The sequence below is a fragment of the Corvus hawaiiensis genome, chromosome 1, assembly GCF_020740725.1.
Source record: "Corvus hawaiiensis isolate bCorHaw1 chromosome 1, bCorHaw1.pri.cur, whole genome shotgun sequence".
In the NCBI taxonomy this organism is placed as follows: domain Eukaryota; kingdom Metazoa; phylum Chordata; class Aves; order Passeriformes; family Corvidae; genus Corvus; species Corvus hawaiiensis.
Window position 1 is genome coordinate 52,663,739 of NC_063213.1, and position 27,825 is coordinate 52,691,563.

The 27,825-nt window shown below is 38.1% G+C and overlaps 1 protein-coding gene across 7 annotated transcripts in view; it reads left to right on the forward strand.

The window, feature by feature from the left end:
• The first annotated feature begins 211 nt into the window (after positions 1-211).
• THSD7A (thrombospondin type 1 domain containing 7A) overlaps positions 212-27,825 on the forward strand; it is a 285,848-nt gene continuing 258,234 nt past the window's right edge. For 6 of the 7 annotated variants that reach the window (XR_007203813.1, XM_048304659.1, XM_048304668.1 and 3 more), the window contains exon 1: positions 13,472-13,557. The gene's annotated coding sequence lies outside the window, so the exon portion shown is untranslated. Of the gene's footprint in view, positions 302-13,471; positions 13,558-27,825 lie in introns of those variants that run through there. The other variant, XM_048304626.1, reaches the window with a different exon arrangement.

A 27,825-nucleotide genomic window follows, 5' to 3' on the forward strand; every position in this document is an offset into this window, starting at 1 on the left:
TGGGCCCGGGTGCGCAGCTCCTAATCCCGGACCCAAGGGGCGGCGGGCAGGTGCCCGCACGGGCCGGGCGGAGGAGGAGAGAGAGGAGAAGGAGGAGAGGGCGGCCGCAGCTGCATTGCGGATGGAGCCGCTGGTTCCCGGGGAGGGGCGGCCGCGTGATGCCGGGGGGGCGGGTGAAGGCCCGCGGAAGGCAGCGTGGGCGGTGCGGGGCACCGGGAGTGCGGAGCCTCCGCCCCGCCGCAGGAGGGAGGGAGGGAGGTGCCGCCGCGTCCCGGCGCGGGCAGCGGAGCGGCGAGGGGCGGTGAGTGCGGCGGGCGGGCGCTCACGGCAGCCGGGGCTGCGGCGTCCTCCCGCTCCGGGGGAGCGCCTGCCCTCCCCGGGCTCGCCCTCCGCGGGCGGCGGCGGGGCGCGGAGCCGCCGCAGGGAGGTGCGGGGATCGGGCGGGGAGTTGCGGGCGGCCGCGGAGTCGGGCTCTCAGCTGCGCCCTCCGCTTCGCCCTCTCCCCGCCGCTGGGCTCAGTCACACCGGGACCTTGCCCGCGCTGCCACCTCCCCGGCTGCCCCGGCGCGGCTGTGACCGGCTGGGAGTTGCCGCGTTCTGGCAGCTGGTGCGGGCTGTTCCCGACGTGGAGTTGCGAGGGGGCCGGGCGGGCGGCTGGGAAAATTGTTTGCTCGGGGTTCTTGTAGGTGTCACGCAGAGTTTAGCACTCTTAGAGCGGCTGCTTGGCTGTGGATACACTCTTGGGGGGGAGGCAAAGCAAAAGGGCATGACGTGAAGCCGTGGCTATAAAAAGCAAAAAAAGCTATCAGAGAGGGTTTGCCGGGCGAGCCTTTGGCCTGGGACTGAAGCTGTCAGAGTGCTTTGTGAAAGCAAATAATTGCAATTTTAAGGGAAAAAAAATCTCGTTTGTCAGGTTAATTTGTGCGTGTTTCAGGAGCAGGGTTGTAGTTGCGCCCTTTATACACACGCAGAAGTACCGCTCCGTGCCTGGAAGCGCTCAGCGCTGCTACTGACGTGCTTATGCTGCGTTTTGTAACGGGACCAGCGAACCTGATGTTGCAAGAGTAGCGAAGAGGCATCTGAACAGAGACTTGAGGGCATAGGGACAGTCTTATATCTCATACGGTGAGAGGACTTCTGGCTCTCTCTTAAACAACCGAAAAGGAATGTAAAGAACAAAGTATAATTAAAAAAGAAAATAACTCTTGTAGTAAAGGCTGTTGGCATAAAGTTAAATCCAAGCCATGGGTGTTTCTTTTTACTAACTCAGCCTAAGTGAAATGTAAATCTGAGTTATTATGAAAACTGAAACAAAGTAGTTCTGGGTTATGGATGTGGCTTTCTATGTTGTATGAACTATTTCATGTCTAACACTGAGATTGGGAGGCTTATATTCTAAGTGAAATTTCTAATGTGGCTACATTTAACAATTTATATATCAGCACTAAGTTCAAAGAAGCTGCACTGAAGAAAGTTGGTTTAACAGAGTCGTGCTTCATTAAAATGTCCACTTTCTAAAAACTGATTAGGTCATCCTTTAGTTTTAATGTGTGTAAGATAACGTATTAAAATAATTTGCTGTGTATGTATAGGTCACAGGACCTATCCTGTCCTTTTCTGACTCTAGTTCTCTTTTCCAAAGACTCTATTGAAAAAGCCATTTTTTCTAGGAAGTCTCTTTGAGAGCATCTGGAAGACTGTTGGGGACAAATGTTATGAAAATCACTTGAGAACATCATGCTGTGCTTTGGGAGCAGGTGATTTTCTTAGGTACAAGTTGTCCATGACGTGTTCCTGTTTTGCCTGTACTATTGGCTTTATTTTAGAGTCACTCGGTTTCTCTTAAGGCCATTGGTATAATGATAGAGAATAATTTAAGATTTCCTTAAAAGAATCCAGATTTATATGACTGGTTAATTTTGAGACCTGTTCTGGCTTGAGATTGGGAAGGACTGCAGAGATGCTTCTTTCTTAATTATCAGTTGTTTCATTGGTTTTATGGCACTTCTCAGGAGTAATGCAAGTTTTCTGCTGCAATGGTACAGGCTGTAATTCATCACTACTTTGTCTCCTTGGAGCAGACTAAGTCTTAATATTGTCAGGGGCTTGACTGTAAACTAAGGAATTTAGAGCATCTTTAGCAACTACCACATTATTTCTGATGCTTTATAATTCATTTTCCTGGATAATACAAAATACCAGAAATTCCAGCTGTGGTTAGGCACTTGGACTTCACATTTATCTTCCCACATTGTGCATTTTATGACAAGGGGGAGTAGTGGGAGGCTGACAAAGTGATAATATTCTGACATAGTACTTCTATAGGCTATATATCACATCAGCGTACCATATATTACAGCAATCATATATAGTGTATCTGTCACAGCTGGCCATAAGAACTGGGGGAAGGGAACTAGGATTGCTGCAGTTAGGCCCTCCATCCAAACCCACAAGAGAACAGGCAAGTTTGTATTTGGATGCTATTGAAACATTAATGTGGACAGTAGAGAAAGGGATAACTTTAATTACTAGATTGTACTTGATACTAAAATTTTTATTGAATTAATGAATTCAGTTGAAGTAGTAAGATCCCATGCTTTCCATCCTTTGTAATTCCTTAGGTCAATGTGTGTGGGGTGAAATACCTTTTCACTTATGTCTTCCTGACTGCTTTAAATTTTAAAGATGTCATTTAATTTTAAAGATGTCAAAAAAATTGCTTTATCACACTTAATTGATAGTTCATCAATATCCCAAATGTATTCAGAATTTAATCAGGAAAAGAAAGCATTTTAATTTTTGTTTCAACAGCTGCAAAACTATATTAAATTCTTATCCAGAGAGGTCTACCTTCTCCAGCTCTGTTTCATTAGACTGACAAGAAAATGTGTAGATAATATAAAAGATATCCTAGAATTTTTTTCTTTAATAATTTGAAAAAAATTCTTGCTTCTTCATTTACTTTCTTCAGTGCTTGAGGCTTTTACCTGACAGAGGTTGAAACCAGGATTAAATGTCTTGTGAAGGAGATGCAGGAAAAGATGAGCTAAAATGCTAATATTCACATAGATCACAGGTTTCAGTCTGCTATGATGGATTGTACTAACGCAAAAGTTACTCTTCCTTTCAGAAGCAAAACTATTCATGAGCTAAGTATATTCAATATCTTCTTTGAGCTGTTAGTTTATCATAAGCATAGAATGCCTGTCAGAACTGTGCCCTCAACTCAAATTACCACATACAACAAAAGTACCCAAATAATATAAGAAGTGGTTCTCACATTTATTTCAATTCACAGACCATGAATAATTTTCCAGTGGAGTCAATTTGCCATTTAAATTTTGGTTTCAGCAGGCCAGTTTTTCTTAATTGTGTGTATTAGACCACTTGGAAATAATTTGCATATTACAAATAGAAAATTACTTTTGTAATATTTGAGTATACACTTTAACTTTCATATGGTTGACTAGTGGTGTGTGGATATATAGCAGCTTTCTTGAAATTTATGTATGCAAACCAAGTCTCTCTTTGCACAGTTGTCCTTATCTCCTCTGTTGTATATTTGGCAAAGATGTTCATATCCAAGTTGTTGAAGCTGAGGTCTTCAAATGACGTTGTAATTAATTCATTTGTCCTCATATTCATATTTGAATATATAACCTACATAAGATTTGTTCTGTAATAGAAACTTGGGGGTGAAATAAAGGAAATATTCACCTGGATGGTCAATGTAAAGTAGTAGCAGTGGAAAAAGCAAAAATCTAACCTTATGATGCCTGTGTAGAGAGGGTTCTGAAAGATCTGATAAAAATAATAGTATAAACTCACAGTAATTTATGATAAGATGATATGTTCTGATCACTCATCTTCAAAAAGAAATAACTGAAATTGGGTCAGGTGCTGTAAAGGGCTAACGGGATGGTCTGGTCATAAGGAGATAAAGGAGGTCCTGATTTGTTTGACCAAGTGAAATGAAAGCTAGGTAGGATATGGACTCCATCTGCAAACCCAGGTGAGCATCAACAGAAGGGAAGCAGAGGCTTTTGGTAAAGGACATTGCTGTCATGAGAACAGCTGAGTACTACTCTTGAAAAAATTTTCTTGCAGAAATTTGGAGAACATCCTCCTGTTGGAACACATGGGCTGTGAAACATCCAGTGGCAGTTGAGAGTGGTTGGGAAGTACTGCAGAAGCTTTGAGATGGAGTTTGTCTATTTTTCCAGAAGGGATTATATGTGCCCAGGAAGTGATTGCATTTAGTTACTGTCAAAGCTTTAAATGTCATGCCATGTAACATGCCAGTCCAGTTCCCTTTCAGGCTGTTTATAATGAAGCTTCAGAAACTCTTCATTCTTTTTTGGTGCTTGCCAGTGTCCAACCCCTCTTGAGTGACTTTTCTTCTATGTCAGCTTTAAGCTGCTTGTTGCTCCTTAGCAGGCTAAAGCCGCATTTTGTGCAGCCTGTCTTTCTATTCTTGTTTCTTTTGCCTTTGCTTCAGCAGCCTTCTGGGCTGTCCAAAATAGGACATAAATCTCTTCTGCTCTCTCACTCCTCAGCCTGTGCTTAGGTCTGGCTCTTCCTCTGAATGGCCTGACACACTCTTAAAAATTCCTTCTGAAAACTCATTCAAAATATTTTAAAATTAGAGCTGTTTTGTAAAGGAATATGAAAAAATGGGCAGTGTAGGCATTTTTAGACATTATTCTGTCACCCTCACCAAGGGCAGTGAGGAAAGTGTATGTAGTAGTTTGTGGAGCTGAAATTCTGCTAAAAATGACAGAATTTTAAAAGAAAAGACAAGTGTAGAAGAGCTTTAGTCTGGAGAATCTTGTTGGCTTTTTCTTCTCTCTTTTTTTGTTGTGCGTAACAGAGCGTGATTTTGCTTTTGTGTGGCATGCCAGCATCGCTGGTGGAACTACTCACATTTCAGATAATAGCACGGGCTTCTATTTAGCTCTCCGTTGCTCCTTAGAGATGTCTTTTGGATGAATCCATTAGCAACCATAGCAGAGTATGTGCTGTACTCTTCCTGCTCCAAGTCAGGATGTCAAAGTTTGGCAAACGCTAATCTGTCTCTCAGAGGGTACTTAGTTAACCTGTATACTTTGGGACTACTTGTTTGTCTGTTTGGGTAGCAAAGGCTTTACTTCTAACATAATTTTATTTAGTGGAAAGATACTTGTCATGGGTTAGCAAGCATAGTCCCAGAAGTGATGTTCTTGCTAAGGGGTGATTACAGCTTCCTCTGTGACCTAACAGAACCTATCAGCTGGCCAGTTTGAATATGGACAATTCTTTGAGCCACTTAAAATTGTGACCGCCTCGGTGATTCACACTTAAGAATAGACAAATCTCCCCCCCCCCCAGCTCTGTGTTGTTTCCGGTGCTGGGACAGGTGGCTGCGGGCCCTGTGTGGGGGCCAGCGGGCCTGGCCCAGGCCCTGGTCAGGCCAGGCCGGGCCGGGCCATGGCCATCCTGGAGCCGATGGGCCCTGTTCCACCCGCGGAACCTCCCCCCCCGCCCTCCCCCCCCACAGCCCTGCTATGGGCAGACGGGCGGCTCCCCCTCTCCAGTGCTGCCAAGATTCAGCTGAAGCTGCATCACTGTCCGGCAGAGGTCAGGTGACCGACAGCGATAAGCCACATACCAGCTGCAAGGCCTAGGTGAGATTAACCCTTTTAGTGCTACGAAGAGCTGAAAACCTGAAAGAAGAGAAAGAGGAGATGCTTAAAGCTGAAATTCTGTTGTAAAGCTATGATATATCAGAGTACCTGTTGTAATTTCATGAAGACATGGGGGGTGGAGTGTTCAACTTGCACTTGTGAGCAAAAGCACCTGCGCTGAGATTGGCAGATGCTGACGCAGCTGTAATTTCATGAGAAGTTTGAACAGGGAGAGATGGAAGCGATGAGGACTTTTGCTCCAAATGGGAAAGAAGAAAACTTCAGTTCCTAGAGATGCTCCCAGAGATAGTCCTAAAGATGAAGATGAGGAAGAGCCTTTGCTCCCAGGGAAGGAGAAGGGCCTCTGTTCTTAGAGATGAAATGCTCCCAGAGATGGGTGAAAAGAACTTTTGTTTCTGAACGGCTCAACCTTAAAATTTTACCCCAGTAATTTAAAGAGTGGACCCTCAAAAGCAGTTGTGGGAAAAGCTGCAAGTCGGGGGGGGGGAAGGGACTCACATGCGAGCAGAGAACCAACCTGGGCGGCTGTCTTGTTGTGATAATGTTTTCATGGCATGGGCAAGAGAGACTCCTCTTCCTAAATGGACTGAACAAGGTTATTATGGAAGTGGTAAACAGACTGAACATCTCAAGGGTTGTCTTTTTACATTGTCAGTGGGAGAAGGGAGAAAGGTGGTGGGAAGAGAAGAGTTCTGAAGATGTGGTATAATTTTTTTTTCCCTCTTTTAGGTCTGTTAATAAACTTCTTTATATTCTTTCAAGTTTGGTGCCTGCTTTGCATTTTTCCTAATTCTTATCTCACAGAAGGTAAATAGTAATGAGTATTTTGGACCAAACCATTAAAATACTTTACATGAGTAATTTTGAGTAGATTCCAACTGGAGAAAGCTAAGTCTTTCTCTCTTCCCTGGCCCAAAACAGTCAATGGTGGTGGTAGTAATGTGGAATTGGAAATCCAAAAGTCATCAAACAGTTGAGTTTGAAACAGTTCACCCTGGCCAGAGTGAAAACAGCTGTGCGAGCCATGTTTAAACCACGGTTAGGAAACTTGGAATGATTTTTTCATTATGTTTATGAAATTATTTGCCTCCTCTCTGGATTTTTGCATCCTTAGTCTTGATTACTGTCCACTCATTTGGTTTTATTTTTATTTAAGTAACTTCTCCCATTTGCTTACTATTCACTTTATTCTGCCTACTCTTATGTCCTTTAGTGTCTGCAACCCCAGAGGCAGTGGAAAGTTTAAAGTTGAGTTTGTAAGCAAATGCTGCTGCTGGGTGAAAATTCCAAGTGTATAAGGTCAAAGAGAATTATATTGAAGTGTCCGTGGGTAAATTACAAATACTTGGTTTTTAATAAGGCTTTTGGACAGAAATTTCATGGAGTGTTTAGTATTACTTTAGCTTAAACTTTCAGCTAGGTTGTAAAATTATTTAATTTAGCGTAAATTGTCTGAGAGGAGAAAATAAACATGTGGCTCTTGCCTCAAATAATTTACTATATGAGGTCCTTACTATGCAAAGATTAAACTGTGTTATCTATCAGAAATGCAGATAGTTCTATTGAAATTTGTAATGTCCTTGGGAGGCAAAATTACACTTTATAATAAGAACAAAAAAGACATTGCATGAATTTACTAATTTTAATTTTAAAAACTATTAATTATATCCTATATTTATTGATCTTTCTTCTTTGTGTTTTTCTAAGCTTGATGGTTTTTTTCGTTTGTTTGAGGAAAGAGAATAAAAGTGAGGAGAAGCCTACCCCAGATCAGTCAGTAACAATTTTGTTATTATGTTATCCACTGCCTTAAAGTATGTATAGTTTTTTATAGTCCTACTTTGAAATTAGCCAATATAATAAAAATGCTAATCAGAAATCTATATTTTAAAAAAATTAGCTTTATAGAAGTATGCTGTGTGATGTGAATTTTCTTTTAAAAATGTGCTGGTCAAAGAACTTTGTTTGAAAAGGCTTCCCCTGCTTTGCTTTCAGGGGGACCTAAAGTATAAATGCATATTTTATATTCTCCCCGAGTCATTAAGGGTTCAGTTTTGTCACTCAAGGGAGATGTATTCTCCCACTGAGTTTAATATGTGTAAGATTGGATTCCAGTAGCCTAGTAACTATATAATATGGTGGTGTTCCTCCGATTAGATAAATACAAAAAAGATTAATCTTAAAATAATTGAGGACAGATCAAGACATTTTGAGAAATCCACTACAGTGACAATGTGATTATGTGAATTATCAGTTGAATGTAAATCCTACTAAGGATGATGGATAGAAATCCCAGATAAAAACAGTTGTAACAATACACCTTTTGTGGTCTCTGAAATTAATTTAATAAATGTTTTGGAGATTGACTAATATACAGATAGTGACCTTTTTGTTTAGGTCAGTGGGAAGTCAAATATATCTTGAAGATTAGTATTGATCAGAGTAAAGCCAAAATCAATCTTGGATTTTGAGGTTCATTACACTTGGAAATAGGATGCAATACTGCAAATGTTGGGTTGTGGAAGGCTTTTACAGTAATCATGGAAAAATAATCTCTTACTTAGGTGCAGTGTCTAAAAAAATGGATAACCTGCTGAAAGATTAGTTATTTAAATAAGTAATAAATTCAGCTCCTTGCAGCTTTCCTTAGTTTGAAGGATACTATCCAACAGTTTTGAAGTTGGTATTAAAGTTCTCTTTTGCTTCAGTGCTGGAGGGATTTTGCCCTTCCTGTTTGGAAGTCATAAGCTGGTGTTGAGAAAAAGGTTAACCTATGTTTTTTAGAAAGTTTGTGGGGCTTTTTTTAAAAGTGGTAAATTGTTTTCTGTCTTGACTCCTTTCCTTAGATGTTTTGGTGAAATTTAATTTGTGCAGTTGTAGAAGTGGAAGAGCTAAATTACAATACAATGTATCTTTGGAATATTGCATAGCAAGCATAATCAATTTTACTGAAGGTGAACTAGTGCTGCTTGCTAAATCAGAAATCTTTGAACAGGACTTGTTATTTTCGTCTTTAATAGATCTGTTTGTTTGTTTGTTTTGTCTAGTATAAGGTCTCTCGCCTGTGTATCTCATTTAAAAATAACCTGGTGGAAATTTTTAAGATCTTACCCAAGAGTTTTCAAGAGAAGTAAGTCTGTGAAGATCTGACTTGACCGAAATGTCTATCCTGTATTGAGTGAAATGGTGTAAATAGTATTTTGTCCAAGATTCCTCTGTAAAAGGTATCTTGGTTTCCTCCCTTATTTTCAGAACCTGTCAAAAAAAATGAAGGTTGTTTTGTTTATTTTCTGCACAGAAGCCATCTTCTGATTTGACACTTTCTGCAGAGAGCACTGGATGATGTTCTCCAAAATTAATTGATACAACTGCATTGATAGCTGTGATTATATTTTGGGCTGTCACCTAGCCTTATATAGTGAAGTCTCAAAACCTGTATTTAAACTGATAGATTATGCATTTATATTTATTAATGGATGTGTATTTCTAATCTTTATGATGTGTTTGAATGCAGATAGAAATCTATATGTACATGGGCATGTGTATCAGATTCAAAGACTGTGTACCATTGTCCTTGAAAATGAAAGCCCTATATAAATGCAAACTATTGATATTGGAAGTCATCTTCAAAGCTGCTCCATTTAAAGATATTTAACTACTAATAATGAGCTACATTCCAGATACATTAGTTCATATTCTGAGAGATCAAAGTGCCAAGATTATAGATAGCTATTCTCAGGCTATAAAAGTCCTTTTACTGGAGCAACTCTTCTTTTCGGTGGACTTCTCTGGAATTTCTCATAATAGTTATCCTCAGAGAAAATCTGTAGTAGGTATATTAAGAAACTCAGCTTATTTATACCTGAAATAACACTTTGAAAGGTATTAGCAGTAATTTCTGGAGAGGACTAATATATATCACCTTTTGCTGCAATGACAGTTGCTTTGGATTTAAGGGAGGCTCAGACAGAAAAAGGCAAAAAAATCACCAAAAACTCCTGATAAGTGTTTTTTAGATTAAAATTGTTTGGTAGTCAGAATGAAGCTATTCTTGAAAATGCCTCAGAAAATGGGACTGTTAGTGTATAAATGTTTTGGATGAAATTTGCAAGTTTATTTTCCAATGGGCCTTCCCACATGGGATAGTATACGGGTCAGTTCTTCTAAGTTGAAAATTTTTGTCCACAACTGCTCCCCATTCCTCTGTTTCAAGTGCTAATTAAAGGCTAGAATTGAGTTAAAGAATTATCATTGTTTAGCTTCTCAAAAGAAGGAATAAGTAATTATATTATAATAGTAAATTTATATATTCTGATTTTTGATGTTTCTGTTTTTCTTCAATGAAACTAATGGATAGTGATCAGAAAAAGTAATGATTTTTCTGTTGTGCTCAACCGTTATATTAATACTTGTTTACTCTAGGAATAATTAAATAAAACACAGAAAGTACAAATCTACCTTGAGCTAACTAGTGAGCCCCAAATGCATGTGAGCTCTTCATATCAATCTTTTCAGAGTATATATAACATATTTCATATGTGAGACCTTTATGCAGAAAAAATTATATATTGAAAAGTGATGCAGCCACCTGATTCATTTACTTAGTTTTGAACAGCCCACTCAAAATGGGTCAGGCTTGCACTATTTGAGCTGACTTTGAGAGAGTTTGGAGGCAGTAGGAAACTTGACCTATATTTTCAAACTGGGACTTTAGAAACTGGGCTGAAGGAAAAGTCTTGTAAACTTCTTTCTATGCATGCAAATGTTGATGTTTGGACACTGACAATCTCATTCTAAGAATACATATATTAAATGTGTGCCTGAGTTAGAGGCTGCTTTATTTCTTCTTCTGAGAGTTTTAATCACTAAGTGAAGTTCATTATAATTTTATCTGTGTAAGAGCAGAGGAGGCTCAAGTTGCATTTAACCAGTCATGTGTCCATAAAAAAGGTATTATATGTCTGAAAAGTGGTTCCTTCTGATTTTTAATGGTTTGTTGCTTTATTCAGTAATGGAATTGAGTACTTCAGAAGTAAAGCATTATTTTTCTTTTAAGAAGATTACGAATGTTACAGGACTGATACTGTGCTGCAAAGCGCTACTGCTTTGCTTGGTATCACAAGTCTCCAAAAACGCTTTGCTTGAACTCTGCCTCCAGCTATGTTAATATGCTACAGTCTCTCAGAAAACAGATCACAGTCCAGGTCCTTTGCCTATTATGCTATTACCTATTCATCACAGAAGACCCGTATTGCCTGACTTTTGAGTCTGAAAGATTTACAGAAATTTCAGTCTATTCTTAATTTTAAAAAAAGTGTTAATAGCATTAGCAAAAGCATCACATTGGGGATGCTTGCTAGTGATGTAGTTTGGTGTATTGCTTTTTTAACTACTGTCATAACTCCACTTTTCCCAAGTGGAAAGATGGCCACCAGAATACAAAAAAGTTCGAGAAAGAAGAGGTATTTCCCTTAATTACTGCACTTTTTCTTTTGCTGATCTAGATTGTTCTCTCTTAATTTTTCCAGGCCTTTCATAATCCTCTACTAAGTCCCAACAGCTCTTATTTTGCTAAGCTTTCTGCATAAAAGAATGGCCTATAATCTGTTTTTCTCATATATGAAACACCTGTAGTGTTCAAAAAGGAGATTGATAACTTGGGATTTTTGATGCTGACTACCCCTAGCATTCTGTTGTAATTCAGTATTTTACATGCTGACTTAGCAAGGCTTTACAAGTTTCCCATGAGCATGTACAAGGCCCAATTGAAAACTGAGAAAGGTGGGTGTAGAAATCCTCCAGCACACAGAAAATGATGGCATGATCTGATCATGCCAAAGACATTGCAAAGCTTTCCTTTAGATGCAGTCCTCTTGGACCACTTTTATATTCTCTTTACTCCATTTGCAATACGTTAAATCACAGTATTTCAAGGCAAACCTCTTCTGAGTAACAGGTTGTAACAGATGTAGTTTTGTAGTTTCATGTTAGACAAATGTAGTGATTTTTCAGACACAGTTTTGCCTGCCCCATGAAAGTTTTTACGGACACTTGGGATTGTCACTTTTTTCTTCAGATTTCCAAAAGAAGCTTGTCAAGACATGAAGAGAGTATCTTAACTCTCTGTCATGATGGCAGCAGATTTGGTGAGCTGGCTGCTTAGTGAACTTGCAGATTCATTTGAAGCAAATTTGTTTGGGGAAAAGAGCAAGTATTTTACACAGTTTTGCTACAATCAGCTTTCCAGTTTCAATGTTTTGTATCAGAGTAGAAGTTTTACTTAAGGGTAGCAGTGGCATTACATGCCTCCTATCTGAATGCTGCAGGGTCTGTGAGTGTGCTTGAGGCATAACTTGTCATAAAAGTGCTACTGATGGAACAAAAGCTCTTTTCTATTTATTTTTATCCTAATTGCCAAATGAGAAGTACAGACAATGAAGACTAACGATACTTACTGTAGCAATGTAAAAGTAAAATCAAGCTATTCAACTAAAGTAATGAGAAACTTTTTCTTGCTTAACTTCTGTGATTTTCTTTTTTTTTAAGTTTTTTTTCTGTGTAATACTGTGGTTAGCCCTACAAGCAGTTTCCTAATGTAATATCTTTATATGGACTGAACCACAGCTCAAGCATGGCAGGTAACTGCCATTCAGTGCATGTGGTGTGGGAAGAGTGACTTTGGGTAAAATCACTTTTGTGAGGCATTTTAAAAATTAACTTCTGTCATTTTTGTTTGCTTCTTCCTCGTGTACAAAGGAGACTTTCTTTTGGAAATAGAAATGGAAATGTATGCTAATAAGTAGAAAATTCCTTCACATACACCAAAAGAAGGTTACAGTACCAAGAAGAACCGAGATTATGGTTTCAGGCTTCATCAGCCGAAGGATACTGTTTGGTAAAAAATTCTGCCTCGGGTCACAGCTAAAACATTTATTTAACTAGTCTCATTATAAAGCTTTATAGACTTCCAAGCAAGATTAATAATTCAAAAGGACATCTGTTAGTAAATAATTTAAATAACCATTTTAAGCTAATAGTCATTAGTTACCTGTGTAATATTTCTGAAGAACAGTTCTCCAATAGAAAATGATGTGTGCCAAGACTATAAGAGAATAATTTGACAGTCTTCAATATATGAATCATTAATAGTATTTAATGATTTATGCATTACTACCTTCTGCAATTGTCATTTTTAACATTTGACCTTCAGAGTAGGTTGTGACAGTAAATTACACAAAATTGTAAAGCTTCTGTAAAATAGCTGTAACTTGCATTTGAAAATTGTCAATAATTTTATTAAATGGCCTCTAGTTTGTGAGCCTTAATTTGTCTTTCATACCTTTTGATTTTATGGACCTCTGCTCTAGCCACTTGGTGTGCATTTCTCTTTCATGAAGAAAAATACTTTTTTTTAAAACAAAAGTCAGTACAATCTTTGAGCATCCATGTTGTTATGCCCTATGTCTTTTCTAGTTCTTCTGTATCCTTGTAACGGTGTAAAATGATCAGCAACCAGAATTCAAGCTATTTTCATAAAGTCACATTTTGATGATTCATGGTTTGCTACCTAAATCTTTCCCAATTAAATCTTTTCCCACTCTGTCCCATTGCCAAAACTAATAGATTTTTCTCTGTTTCTGGACATCAAGGAGGCATTTTCAGGTAGCTACCCTTGATGACTCTAAAATGTCAGTCTTATAAGCTGGTATAGAGCCCATCTCTGTTTATATATGATTGGGTTTGTGTGTGTGTGTGTATTTTTGTAATGCTTCACTTTATGTTTACAGGCAGAGGATTTCACCTGTTTTTCAACTTTCCACACTTATGGGTGTGAGAGCCTTCTGCAACTTTGATCATTACAAATTATTAGCAGGTATGTTTTTCCTTTATTATCACTTTTTGAACAGCTATCTTTTTTCCACTTACATGTGGAAGTGTAAATATCTCTATCTACAGATAGATTATATATATTATATTTTGGAGTTCATATATCCATATTATATATTTATATTTATGTGATATGTTGTAAAGGGTGAATACATTTCTCTGACCCTTGGACCTGCCTGCAAGCAGAGGGTATTGTTCAATCAAGAGGGGATTACCTTCAGTTGGCCATACCATTGTTTTCCAGTTGTTCAGTAACTAAGACTTGGTATCTCAAAGGTGGCCTTCATTTTGATGTCGCTTATAGTTTTCATATTCCCAAAATCTTTTGTCAGGCAATCATATTTATAAGGCTTTCCTGTCTCATCTTCCCCAACAATTTCCTTTATCGATGCAATATATCCTCTCATTCCTGTATCATTTCTATCTTCTATTATGTTCTTTCTGCTACTGTTAAACACATATGCAATATATATTCATAATTACTCTATTTATATTGAATAAAATACCATTTTATACAGAAGTGTGTGGATATGCATATACATGAATTCATATACTCCCATATTTGGTTTTAGCATCAATATAAAAGCACAATCATGTTTAATCTTAGCCTTACTGGTAATTTTCATATGTACTGCTTAATGCTTACACTGCTGGTTTTGTAAAATTGTCAGAGGCTTCCTAATTTTGTAGCCATTTTTTCTGCTGTTAAAATTATGTCAGTGTTGCATGAGAGGTCATCGTGGGGCCACCAAATCTGAAACTTACACAGACTTGCTTAAAAAAAGCAGCTGGCATCAAAACTAATTTTTAATAATCCCACATCTGCAATGTGGATTCACCTGGAGACAGGAATTTTTTTGGGGGGGCCTGGAATATAAAAATAAATTATTTTTATGAAATTTAAACTTTGTAAAGCTCTGACTCTGTGGTTTTAACTTTTGCTGCAGTGGGATGCAGAAATTGTGATTTACAAACTATTCACTGTAACTTTGCAAGTTTTTGGAAACAGCTGTCTGGTAGAGAAGTTCCACAACTGGAAAATATCAGTGAAGCCCAGTCTGCACAGATCAGTGACATTTCATTGCACCTGTCTCTTGTTGCGCTCTCTCTACAATTGCTATCGTATCTTGTGAAGATTTAGTCAAAGAAATACCAGAAGTGTTCATACCTTCTTGAAGCAGTACCCTGTAGTACAGGAACTGCGTAAGGACAAGCAACATCTGTATGTGTACATTCATCACAGGTGCCAACACGGCTGTGGAAGCTGTGTTCATAAGCAGGGGGGCTTCCTGAAGATACAGGAATGCTCTATGGGATTTGTGAATCCTCACCTGGGGAAAGCTTCTCTGTCTGGCATGCCCTGCCCTTACATAGCAGAGCAACAGGGACTTGCTGGCAACTGTGTGCTGACCATGGCCCTGTGGTGAAGGGGAAGGTTAGACCCAGGTCAGAACTGTTTGTGTGCTACAAAGGGTTATGATTTGAAGTATTTTGTTTGCAAGCTGGCTTGCTGTCTGTATGTAATAGTAATACTGCTTTATGTCATACCTAGAGCCTGTCAGATACTCAGAGGGCTCTATCAATGTTCTATATAGTTACTTCTTGGGGCTAGCATGTTTGGATGTGCTTCCACACTAGGAATTTATAAGCACATTTAAAATATGGCTCTTAGGCTGTGGTGGGTAAAGACATCCTTGTTTGTTGTTTTCCTTGCAGTTGAGTGCAACAAAGAGCCTCTGTTTGTTGAGTAAACTCAGTAAAGAGTTCAGCTGTGTCTGAACAACAGTATTAAGGAATATCAGGCTCTCCAAACAACCCAGAAAGGATTATAGTAATTTTTTTTCCAGCTGAGAGGCTGTATTAACAAAATAAATAAAATTGAAGGAAAACAATGACCTCCTTGCCTAAATCGGCCTGGAGAGTTTTTTAAAATGTGTTTGAAATCTGGATGTCACTTTTTAAATCTAATTAGACCTGGAAGGATGTGTGTGAGATTGAGCCAATGTCACTCAGTCAGCCTTGCATTGCAGTGCTTCCAGAATGTTGTTGCAATGAGAAGCAGAGTTTGGATGAGTTTCTCTTGCAGTTTTGTTTTTAATTTTATTTATTTTGGGTTTTGTGGGTTTTGTTTTGTTTGTTTTTTCTTTTCTTCAGAGAAGTGCTTCTTAAATACTATTTATTTGCTGTGACCTCCTGTGTGACATTGGTTATAATTAATGTTGAATTAGGGTGCATCTGCATTTAATTTTAAAAAGAATGAGCTGGAAAGCATTGCTTTGACTTGTAATTATGCTTTGTTTTCATGCTAAGAAAAGTTGCTTCTTGTTAGGAGAAGAACCGAATGTTTATATGTGTCTTGAAACGGTCCCATTTAATGGATATGAGTGCTTTTATCTGCGTTCCAGTTTAAAGAGTGATGGCAAGACTTAGTCTGAAGATTTTTGATAACAGTAGGAATACATACAGGAATTAACTTTTCTTGGTTTAATCTTGCCTGTCAGCTATGAAGAGTTGTGCCTCATGGTTTGCTGTCTATTAATTAGCTTTTGTCTGGTAAGCACAGGATGGAAAATTACTGTTGTAGGCAAAATCAAAAGCCTCAGAGGGCTGAGGCTAGTGTCATTACCACTGACCTCAGAAGGAGCCATGGTAAGCCAGAAATGTTGCCGGTCTTCTTCTGCGATGCTATTTTCTCTGTAACTCTTTGTCTGAAGGCAAAATTGCTGGGAAAAGTAGATAAATTCATATGAACTTTAATTTCTCTTGTTCAAGAGTCTGATTTATGTGAGAATACTTTTTGTTTGTTGGTGTTAGAAATAATCAAAATAATTAAGGTGGAGGAACACTCTGAGTGTTCATCTGTGAGAGATAACTAAAAACTAAACCCATGATTAAAATTTAGTATTTGTTAAATTATTTTGAGTTGGGTCAGTAAGAAGAGGAAGGATCTAGCATTTATTGCTTTTTTCTTTTTAAGTTGGAAATTGTTTTCCTGTATGGATGGGCATTTTTCTGCAAGGGGTGGTTGTTTTCCTGCATTATATACCACATCTGCTGAAACAGACTTGCTTTTCTGTGTGCTTCTGCTTCTTTTAACCTTACAAGCATGAATACATTACATTGAAGGTATGATGTGACACATCCTTGTGGTCCTTTCTGAATAAGATTAACATCTTTAAGTCAACCAGAAGTTGTACAGAAAGTGCTGTGCACTTGTTAAACTCTGGATGAGACCTGAACTGCTTTCCATTAGAAAAATCTTTCTTGTTACAGGTTTTTCTCTGGCTTTAATACAAAATAGGATTAAAACCTGCTAAACTTTAATCCTGTTGTAAAATTTTGTTACCTCATATGGTTAGCTGACTCCAAGTTAGGTATTCTGTGACAAGTTTGCCAAATTTGTCCATGCCTGCTATCTCGCAGAGGCACCACTGGTCCCTCTTTAGCCCCTTGCTGTGAAAAAAGTTTCACTTTCTTGGTTTCTCTAAATCATAATGTCTTGATTTTAGCATTTTTGTTGTCCTGTTGCTTGTGGCATGATGTGAAGTTTCTGGGGCAGCACACTACTTGTGAGCCCTGTGTTGGAAAGCCCTGATCCACTCCAGGGCCACTCCCCTGTTGCAGCAGGACAGAGCTGGGACAAGGACCCTTGCTTCTGCTTCAAGGTGCCAAGCAGTGGCCAGAGCTGCACATCTATTAAAGCTCAGTCACCTGAGCAGTGCAGGAACATCTGTGGCAGTTTTGCACCAGCTGTTGTTCACAGGCACTTGAGGAGACTCATGACAGTGAGCTGTGTGCTGTGTACCCAAAGGTGCAAAGCAGTGGCCCATGGTCTGGCCATGCTGTCCTCCCTGCAGCTGCCTGACGTGGGGGGCCAGGGCCCTTCAGGGCTGCCTGTGCCTCTCTGGCTGGCAGAGATCTCGCTGCCATTTAATTGGCATCCTGTTTTCCCTCCAGGGCTGTGACTGGCTCCCTCATCTCCTCCATGCCTGCAATCCACAGCACGTCCCTCTGCAGTACCACACTGCCTGTGACTTGTCATGCTGGCCTGCTGGCATGGACCGTGTCCCTCTGGGGGTCCTATCAGCAATGCTGTCCTTGGGATTGTTTTTCAAGATATGATTATCAGTTTAATTTGCTTAAAATTTGCCATAAGGAGAAATAGGCTATGAGGTCTTTCTTCCTGGGAGGAATTTCCACCAGGCAAAACCTGTCACAGAGCATTAGCTGCACACGATGACACTGTGCCGCTAAGGAAAAGAGCAAGTGAAACTAAAATAGTTTCTCTCTGTTAAAATTCCACCTCATTGTTCTGTATATTACATATGCTATTAGGAAGACCAGGTTCTTTAGGAACCAGGCTGATCTGGTTGGTACTTTAAATCCTGAAATCTCAGGTCTCTGACACCTCTGTCTCTGCTGTAGACAGTTTTGTTGTTGCATAAAATCATGAATTTCAATGGGGAGAAAGAAGAAAATGAACTCTCAGCATATGAAGAACCTTTCCCACAGAGTGGGAAGCCACAGAGTAGATGGATTTAATACACCAGGGTGAACTCACTGACACTGATAAAGACTTCTTCTGAGCCCTTGAAGTCACCTTTAATGATATGATCAGTTTTAATACTTGGTGGTTATGCAAATTTAGAGACTAAAATAATGCATGTTATAAGCTCTCGAGCCACTGTATCTAATACTTTTGACTAGATTTGGCATGAGATAATGTTTGCCTAGTCAGACTTTCTAGAAGCACTGTTTGTCTTCTAGGTGCTGACAAGAGCTAAGCAGTCCTTAGTTTTGTCCTGGAATCTCTTAAATTGTTCTTGAATCAGTTCTGGGGAAAGACAGAGAATATGCATTAGTTCTAAAGGGTAAATGTGTGGTTTTGAAACTGTCTCTTCTTGAAGAATTTTCATCTAATATTTAATACTCAATGCAAATTTTATAACTAAAATTTATTTTGCTTGAAAAGGTATCACACCAAAAGAGTAACATAGATATGCAGTTATTGGTGTTTTATAGGAGGATCATAAGAGAGTGGATCTGTAAGACTTGGAATTTTTTATTGTTTTCTTCTTTTCAAATCCATGATAAAACTGATGATCTGCACCTTAGGCAGAGCATGTTAAGCTGCTTTCTGATCAAACCCTATCACTGTTTACAGTGAAGCAACTTCATCATTTGCAAATATTATAAATTATTGATAGCAATTACTTTGTGTTCACTTCTAGATTCTGTAAGGATTCACCACCAAAAAAAAACAAAACCCTGTACAGCAGTACTGTTTAGCAATTCCATGTCTGAAGTTCTGTTTTATATTTGTTAACCCTTTTTTCATTAAAAAAATCATATATTATTGAACGAATTGGACAGTCTTAACAGCATTTAAATTATTGGCTGTTGAGATGCTGCCTTTTTTTTATATAATTGCCTGGATTGTTGACCTTTCTGTGACATTTGCATAATCAGTGTAACGCTAAGTACAAATCTGTGGGTCATCCTTTTTTGGTTGGCTGGTTTTGTTTTAAAAGTACCATTAGCTTTGTCATTTTACATTGTTTTACTTTGCAACTGTTTGGACATTTCCTTTGTTAAGGCAACACTCAAAGCTTGGGGAGTTCTGTTGGCATTTTTAATACTTTGGGATGCATGCTTTCTCCTTCTGAAGATTTAAAAATATTTTACAAATAGTCGTTATTTAATAATTTATTTTTTAATAAATAGAGCATAATCACTGTAAAACACTGATACATCATTCTCCTTCCTTTATATACAGGAGAAATACCTTTTGAACACTTCTGCCTTTCGTTTCCTAAAAAAACTTTGTCAAAAGATAGAAGTTTTTAACTGTGAGATCATGGCTTGGTAACTTAGGGGTGCCTTTTATTTAACCGCGAGAGCATCAGCAGAGTGTGTGAACTTGTGAAAAGTGGAGCTTTCATGACCAGACTAGCCAGGAGAGTTTCAACCATAGCTTTGAGAATTCCTTTTTGGTTGGGGTTTGTTTGTTGGTTTGTTTTTTTTTTTTTGTCTAATGAAGCTTAATCCAGATAGGTCTGTATGTTTGTTTTGAGCCACAATTCAATTTATCTTTTTTTCAAGTCTAGATATGCTGGTAAATTGGGTTGTGTTCAAAACTGGAATATAGAAAGAGTAATACTGAAGTGTTTTAGGATCTGCTCTATGAATTCTCATTGAGGTGATTAGAGCAGACACCTCCTGGCCCTGAAATCAACATGACTACAGAAGGGATTTTGGTTACTAAGAAATGTCACAGCTATACAAATGTTTCTTTTGGAAAATAGATTGGCTCCTCTTAGTTACGAGGAGCATTTCTTTGAAACATATAGTTTATTTTAAAAGGTATATTCCAGTCAAGACCCTGTGGATATTTTCATTATATTATCTAAACATTTGGGAATATTTAGGATTATTGGAAATATTTTGGATTATTTTACTGTATTCTTTTTCATAATGTTTATAAATAAGCATTATAATATTTTACCTTCTTAATTAAATACGTTCCATTATTTCAAGTACTCTATCATGAACTTCTAAGGAAATTGTTTTATTGCTGGTGTTTCACTACTGTATTAGATATTCCTAATCTCTGTCTATCATTCTTGGGTAGTATTTTTTTACCCAGGAGATTGAGCTTTGGTATTACAACTGGGTATTGATACAATTAGTGCAAGCCCAGTCAAATGTTAGGGAAAACATATATTTTAATGGTTTTCTTTCCTGAGCTGAATCATAGTAAAGAAGAACTACTGTGAAATAAATCAAATAACTTGATGAAAAATATCACGTCCCAAAGGATTAGCTCAGTTGGTCAGATCAGGGTGCTAAAAATGCCATATCATCATCAAGAGTATTTACTCATCACGAGTAAATCTTATGAAATCTCTTATTTGGGGCAAATTATATAAACTTCTTTGAAAAATGTAATATAAGCAATTGCTAAATATTTAAATATTTAGGCATCACCATCATTTTGAGAAGTATTGTCATTACCTGTGGGATTTTGGGTTGGCATGAAGACATTTATTCCTGTAAATAAAACAGATTTGAATTGATCATATTGGTCCGTAATGGGTTTTAATTTATGAGGATGCCAGAGTGTATTATATTCTTTTGTCTCTGATCTCACCAGATGATGCTTTCCTCTTCTGGATGTCAGTCTCTTGTCCTCTGGTTTTTGACACACTTTTGTCACTCATCTGTTGTAAACTGTACTCTGCTTATTCTTGCCTGTTGGTAAAAGAGATGTTTGGACCTGGGTAGCTTGGCTACCTAGCCTAAATTGTACAGCTCCTCATTGGTCTGTGCTGCCAGGATCTCAGAGAACCTAGCGTCTCATCTGTGTGTTGATGTCCCAGGGTCAAGATGCCAGCTGTCACAGATGGAGTGGCCCTTGATGACTAGTTCACCTCTAGGACCACCCAGAAGACAAGCAGCTGGCAAGGATTTAATCATGCAACTGTGGGAGCTTTTACCCTGCTTGTATCTCTGGATTGATATGAAACTGCAGTGTAGGCTTTGCCAGGAATCATTAATGTTCATAACTTTGTCCCACACAACTACTGGACAATTTACATTTTATAAAGTAGTTGCATATACCAGAGTAAAATTGGACAATCTGTTGCTTCCTTTCCTGGCAGAGCTGGGAAGATAAGCAAAAAGTCACAAATGTTGCTTGTCTTGTTCACTACAAAGCCATTAATGGTAGCAAGTGGTAAAGAAGTAAGCAGCTTTGTAAAAAAAGGAAACCTGATGAAACAAAATAAAAGCTAAGTTCCAGCAGCCAGAACTTGGTTAAGGAGTATCCAGCACTGTTCATATTCAAGATTTTTGAGTGGGTATTGGGAGCAGAGATGTTAAAATGTCTATGGACTATTTTGCTCCAATATGTGGACAAACTCCTAACTGCACACTGGAAAATCTTATGTATTTGTAGCAGCTAACCTGTAGTTAACGTGAGCTCAGGAATAAATATATTGCTACCTTGCATCCCTGCTGAGACTAATTTCTGTGTATTTTTATTGCAAGAGTGCTACTGGGTGAGTAGCTGGAGAGAAAATGGGTTTTCTCACAAAATCATGGGAACACAGTGAGCTGTTCATGCAGCAGTACCTATCAAAATGTTTCACCCCAAACTTGCCAAGTCTGAGATGTGGCACTGTGTATCTTATGGGAAGCTCTTTCAGAGCAGAGAGAGGGGACCCTGGGAGGGTGACCAAGAGAAGATATTGGGGTCAGTGTGGGTTGGGCTGTGTGGTGCCACTGACAAGACACATGCAGGAGGCAGTTGCTGCAGAAATGACATCTCTCACAGAAGTTGCTTTCAGGTAATTTACTGTTGAGATTCCTCTGGATCCCTGGTGGAACTGCTTGGCAGGACTTTGTACTTTGAAAACAAAAGCCCTTTCTCTCCAAGGTATAAGTGACAAGTTGGTATTGAGGCAGAGCCTTCAAAATTGTGTTTTGTTCATCAACTGTCAGAATGTGTGAGGCTTCTTCCCTTAGCAAATGGTAACAAAACAGATGAAAGCCCTTACATGGTGTTTGATAACATCTTTGAAAGTCTCATGGAGCCCTGTTAACAGTTGGTTGTATGTGGGATTGCTTTCCATATAGTCCTTCAACAAAGAAGTTACAAAAATAAATTCTATCAGTTTAGCAGGAAGGAACATGAAAATGAAGGTTGCTAAGAACCTGTGAGCAGTCTGTTTATAACAAATGAGTGCCAGGAGATGTGGGCTTGCTTCAGGGTCTTTGCTACCACAGAGCATTTTAAGACAAGTATTATCATTTGATCATAAAAGGAGTAAGTTGAAAATTGTATCAGAAATCACAGAGCAGTTGTGGATATTATTTGTGTTTGACTGACTATATGCAAGGGAGAGAAAGTAATGATACATCCTTGTCATTCAAAGGCTTTATTTTTAGTCTCACTTTCACAATTGTTTTCATCTCTACCACTGTAAGTCATTCATACACTATAAACAATTTAAGTTGTGCATGTTTGTTCCTGAAGTATGAATTGGAGTATAAAATTCACTTTAACATCTTACTGGTATCAATTTAATGCATACTGGTATCAATTTGTCCTTAGGCCCAAATTCTACCTGACTCTCAAGTAGTCTCCTAAGTAATTAGCAGTATGAAATGCTACCTTTCTAGTGACTGAAAGACTTTCAATTTTATTTTAACTTAGATTTTACAATTTGATCCTTTAATATGTTCAATCTTTTTCCTTTTGTTGCTTTGAAACAAAGGTGCAACAATCTGGATTGATATGAGATCTTACATGAAATTTCATAGTTAATGTTGCTGAGTCTTAAGGTTTCCCATGATTGCCAAAAAGTTGAAAGACTGTTGTAACTGAAAGCTTTTTAATAAAACCTAAGGCAAAGCAAAACTGATTTTCTAGTACTTAAAAACTCAATAAAATGTCCCATTGTCAATTTTGAATTCCCAGGTTGTGACAAGGATATTGAGCCCATTGTTTTCAGACTCACAACTGTAAAATGCACATCTCTAACAAGCACACTGCTGTTACTTAAGAAATGACACTGTAGCCTGTTTCTGTACCTTAGATCTTTTAACTCTTTCCACAAGGGAGTCAGAATTTTAATCTTTAGATTTTAAATTTTTCTTAATAAGTGTCCTCTTACAGGCTGTTTTTTTCCCAAGGGCTTCCAAAGAGGGATTTTACTAAATCCTTTTCTATCCCTGTCAACAAGTAAACCATGCTATGGTTTCCCTGATGTTCAGAAAGAGGAAAAAAAAAAGTGGTTTAAGTTTTTCTGTATTATGATATTCTGCAACACTTAGTTTGCTCACTCCTGACTGTGATTGGAATTCAGTTAGGGAAGTTTTTAGAGGAAGGGTCTTGTTCTATGAGTTCTCATGTGAAACTGAGGCATTTTTCACATTTGTCACTCAGGAGCAAGGTGATTTCGCACACCTCATTTATAGCTAAAAATGAGAAGTATAAGTTGCATTTTAGTGTTTGTCAATACTATTTTACAGAAGTTCCAGTTATTGTCTGTGCAGAGCTCTTCTTGCTTAATAAATGAATTAGAAACTGTCATTCAGCTACCAAAAAAATGTTTAATTTGAATCTTTAAAAATGGGCGGTCACAAATAAATTTAATTAGGACATGCTGTCCCAGAAAAAACTCCTGCTTGACTTTGAAGATCTGGAATAAAAGTAGTTATTAGACAACAACCAGCTACAGGAAAGAAGTGGCAGCAGGTTTTTTGGTTGTGAGTTTTGTTCTTTTAAAATTTAAATCACAATGTTTACTATTTTTTTCTCTTGCATGTCGGAATATCAGTTTAAAGTATAGCACAGTTCAGCATGAATAAAACTATTTTAAAGTGATGGAAAACGGGACAGTTGTTGCATGTAGTACTAGCAGCACTGAACTAAAAAGCAGTAATAATATTTCACGTTAAGTTTTAAATACTTTGCCCTCTTCCTCATCCTGTTTTAATATTTAATAATATGTAATTGAAGGAAAATTATCATATGGCACAAAAGCTGTCCTGAATAGTGTTTAAACAGAACATGTTGTCTTCTCTCCTGCCCTGCATGTTGGTGTAGGCATAAACTTTTCAACACAATTGAACTATAAATACTGATTTTTATTCATTTTCATTTCAGAAGACGGATGACACTGTGACTTCTGCTGGGTGTAGCTCACTAGAGTTTATTGAAATCCACCACTCTCCATACTGTAGCAGTGAAGTTCTTTTTTACAAAACCAGAATAATTTCTGCATTCTCTGTTTTAATGTGTAGTGTCACTGCAAGCACCTGCAGAGATTCTAAGGTTGATGACTGACTTTTAGGAGAAATTCAGTTTGTCACATCTACCTCTGAGTTGCATGTCTGATTCAAGTCAACATGAATTGGCAAATAACAGCATGATTTTTGTTTTGTGATTTTTGGGTTCTGTCTGCTTGTGATTTTTTTTAATGGACCTCTCATGTTCTTACATCTTCTCTGAAATTTCAGGTGGAGAAAATCCAGTAGCTAAATAACCTTTTTCTAACTCATCCCATAGACCGAAGACATGGTTTGTATTTGTGATTGTATGCTCAGAAGAAATAGCTGGAAGTGAGCTATAATGGAAAAAAATTAGGAGATGAGTAAATGCAAAAGTGAAGGGAAGACAGAAATAGAAGTAGCCTGTCTAGATGCAGCTTATTCAGACTCTCAAATGCTTACCAGGAAACCCCAAATGTCAGTTTTGATCTGAAAGTTCAGAGGAGTAGGACTTGTGGGTAAAATCTGTGGAGTGATCCCACTTCCAGTATCTTCAGAGGAGGTGGCAGGCAGATGGGTGGTGGGGCATTGAAGGAGAAATGACATGGTGGCAGGATTTGAAAGGTGTGGAGGACATAATAATCACCTTTGGGGTTTGTGGAGGATGTGTTATTTTCCCAGTGAGTTTCTGACAGTGTAGCACAGTGAAGAGATTTAGGATGTGGCACAGGTTGAACCGAAACTCACATAGCTGTGTCTGGGCCTGAGCTTACATGTTTATTCTATAGGTCTTAACATTTAACACTGGCATAGCAGGTCCAAAATAGATCACCAATAGGAAAAATACATCTTGTTTTTTCCGCCCTTATACTGATCACTGTGGTGTTTTCAAGACTCTGATTTTTTAATGGGGAAAAGAGATATAAGTGATAAAATAGGTGTCTCTGAGCCAAGGTTTCACACTCTACAATTTACATCCCAAACTTTTAAGGTAAAGTCTTGCTGTGGTGGGGTAAATCTAAGTTTGCTCCCTTTAGAAGAGAGATACCTGTCTCTTCCTGTGAGCTGGAGTCAAAGGAAGGCTGGAGATGCTGAGCAGGGCAGGGTGATAAATCTGGAGAGTGGGAATTGCTGCTTCTCCTGCCAGGACAGGGCCATTGTAAGGGACTCTCATCCTCTGAGGAGATGCTCCTGTATTAAAAGCTACATGAGGTGAAGAGAAACTAAATCTTTAGTGGCTTCCTCTTTGCAATGTCTCTTGACTAGGTAAGGCAACAAAGCTTTGATGGGTATTGCTGGAAGTGGAAAAATACCAGAACTCTTCTATGACTTGATAATCTGCTTGTTCCTAAATATAGTTTTCTGCCTTCATGGACTATGTTCAGAGCAGTACTGTAAAACTGAGCTAGTTTTAATCTCCCTCAGCACCCTGTCAAAGATGATTCAAGAGATTGTGTGTCATATACTGGATAGCTTTCCTCAAAAGTGATGCTTCTTTCCAGTGCTAGTGGTCAGTTACTTTATGAATTGAGCTTCTGAAATCAATCACAAAAATCAGAGTAAGTTTCAATGGGCTCTTTCAAACAGCTCTTTTAAGGCATATGTTCCAGGTGTCCATAGGGATAGATTATTTTAACCTCTTAGCACAATAAAACGCTTATATTCAGTTAAAACCATCTAATTAGATTCCTACTCATAGTCTCTTTTTCTCCATAAAAAGGTGATAGTATGTCTTGATATTTATTTTATTACAGTCTGGCCTGCTTCATAGAATTGAACTTGACTTCATTAGAGAGTGCTTAACTTGGGTAGAAGCAAAGCTTAGTTTCTTACTTGTATTAATATGGTAGTAATAATTCACTGAATGTGCCTAATCCTGTGAGGATGAGAGCAAGGTGCAACACGAACTACCTTGTTTCAGTTTAAGATTAAATGTATGTAGCTTTTACACAAAGGTTGTTCCTGTGAATATGTCTAATAGGAAGGCCTGGAGGAAGTTTGAAAAGATAAATTTGCATGTAGTGGAATATTCAAAGACCACTCCACCGTGGTATATAGGCAAGGGCAGATCGTACGGATCAGCTCATGCTGCCCTTGGCTTCAGTTTTCATAAGTGTGTATTTGTTGTAGCCTGAAAGTCAGTGGAAAGTGAAGGAGCTGTGTAGCACCCTGCCTGAGCTGGGCAGCCAGCAGTGCTCCCTGGGACCACAGCTATCTTTTGTCTCATTCAAAGCTGCCTTTTGTCTCATTCACACTCCTCGTGACTTTAAAATGACTAAGAGTATATTCCACCAACTTGCAACTAGTGTGTCACTCTATAGAGTTTGATTATATTTGGGCTGTACTTGTGAGGTAGCTCTTGGGGAAAAATCTTAGATGCCAAGACTTCCTTGGATTTCTTCCATGTGGAATCACAACTGTGACTTAAATCAGTGTTGTATAAGATTTGTTCTGTGATAGATTAATTTCTTAATTGTTACAGTTGCATAAAACAGCTTTTTTTTTCCCCTCAGTCTGTCCAACTTCCTCATGGCAGACAGGAATTCTGAGCATTTGAAAATCCTGATATAATATCCTTTTTAAAAGGATTGAAGTGTCACGTTGAAACTACTATCTAGTTTCTTTACCAGACTATCAAGCATAAGACTGATGTGTTGCATTATGTTTCCTTCCCTAGAAGTGCATCAGGTAACATGGTTATATGCAAGATATATCAAGCCCTAAGTAACAAAAAGGAACTGAATTATGTAGCTAGCTTTGGTATTTATTCCTTGCTTGGTCAAGATGGGAGGATGGTGAAATTGGGTGAAATGCAAGGTATGTATTGAGCCATGTGCAGTACATTAACATAAAACATTTTGGTTTTGTTATCATTAGATGCCTGTTGGATGGTCAGAAGGTTGACTTAGATTCTCATGGTTAGTAGTCAATAAACTTGTCGATAATCTCACTGAATAGATTAAAATAATGCAGCATTTTGTGGAAAAGGACTGTGTACCTCTGTAATGGTAGGCAATATCTAAAAGAAAAAGTAAATAATTTGAGATTTTTAATGGAAATTATGGTATTGTGTAATTTTTTTGTTACTATTTTAAAAATTATTTTAAATTTGTATGAAGTCTGTCTTCACTAATGATTCCTCATAAAAGAAAAGTAAAATAAAGATACAGCCTGCTCTAGGGTATTTGAAAATTGCCTCAAGTTTTCTAAGTAGCTCAAGGCATTTTGAAATGATAGGTTTAGGGCTGTTGCAGTTTCTGTTACAAATTCATGTCACATTTTGTATTACATTTGCTAAAATAGAATTTACTTTTCCTCCTTTTATATATTCTGTGTGAATAGGAGATACCCATCATTTAAGAGATAAAAAATGATAATCTGTGAGTAAAATTTATCTTCTGTTACCTCTTAGCTATTTGTGATAATGTTACTTGTGTCATGCTTTGGGGATTATAGATTACTAGGATGACAAAAGCAA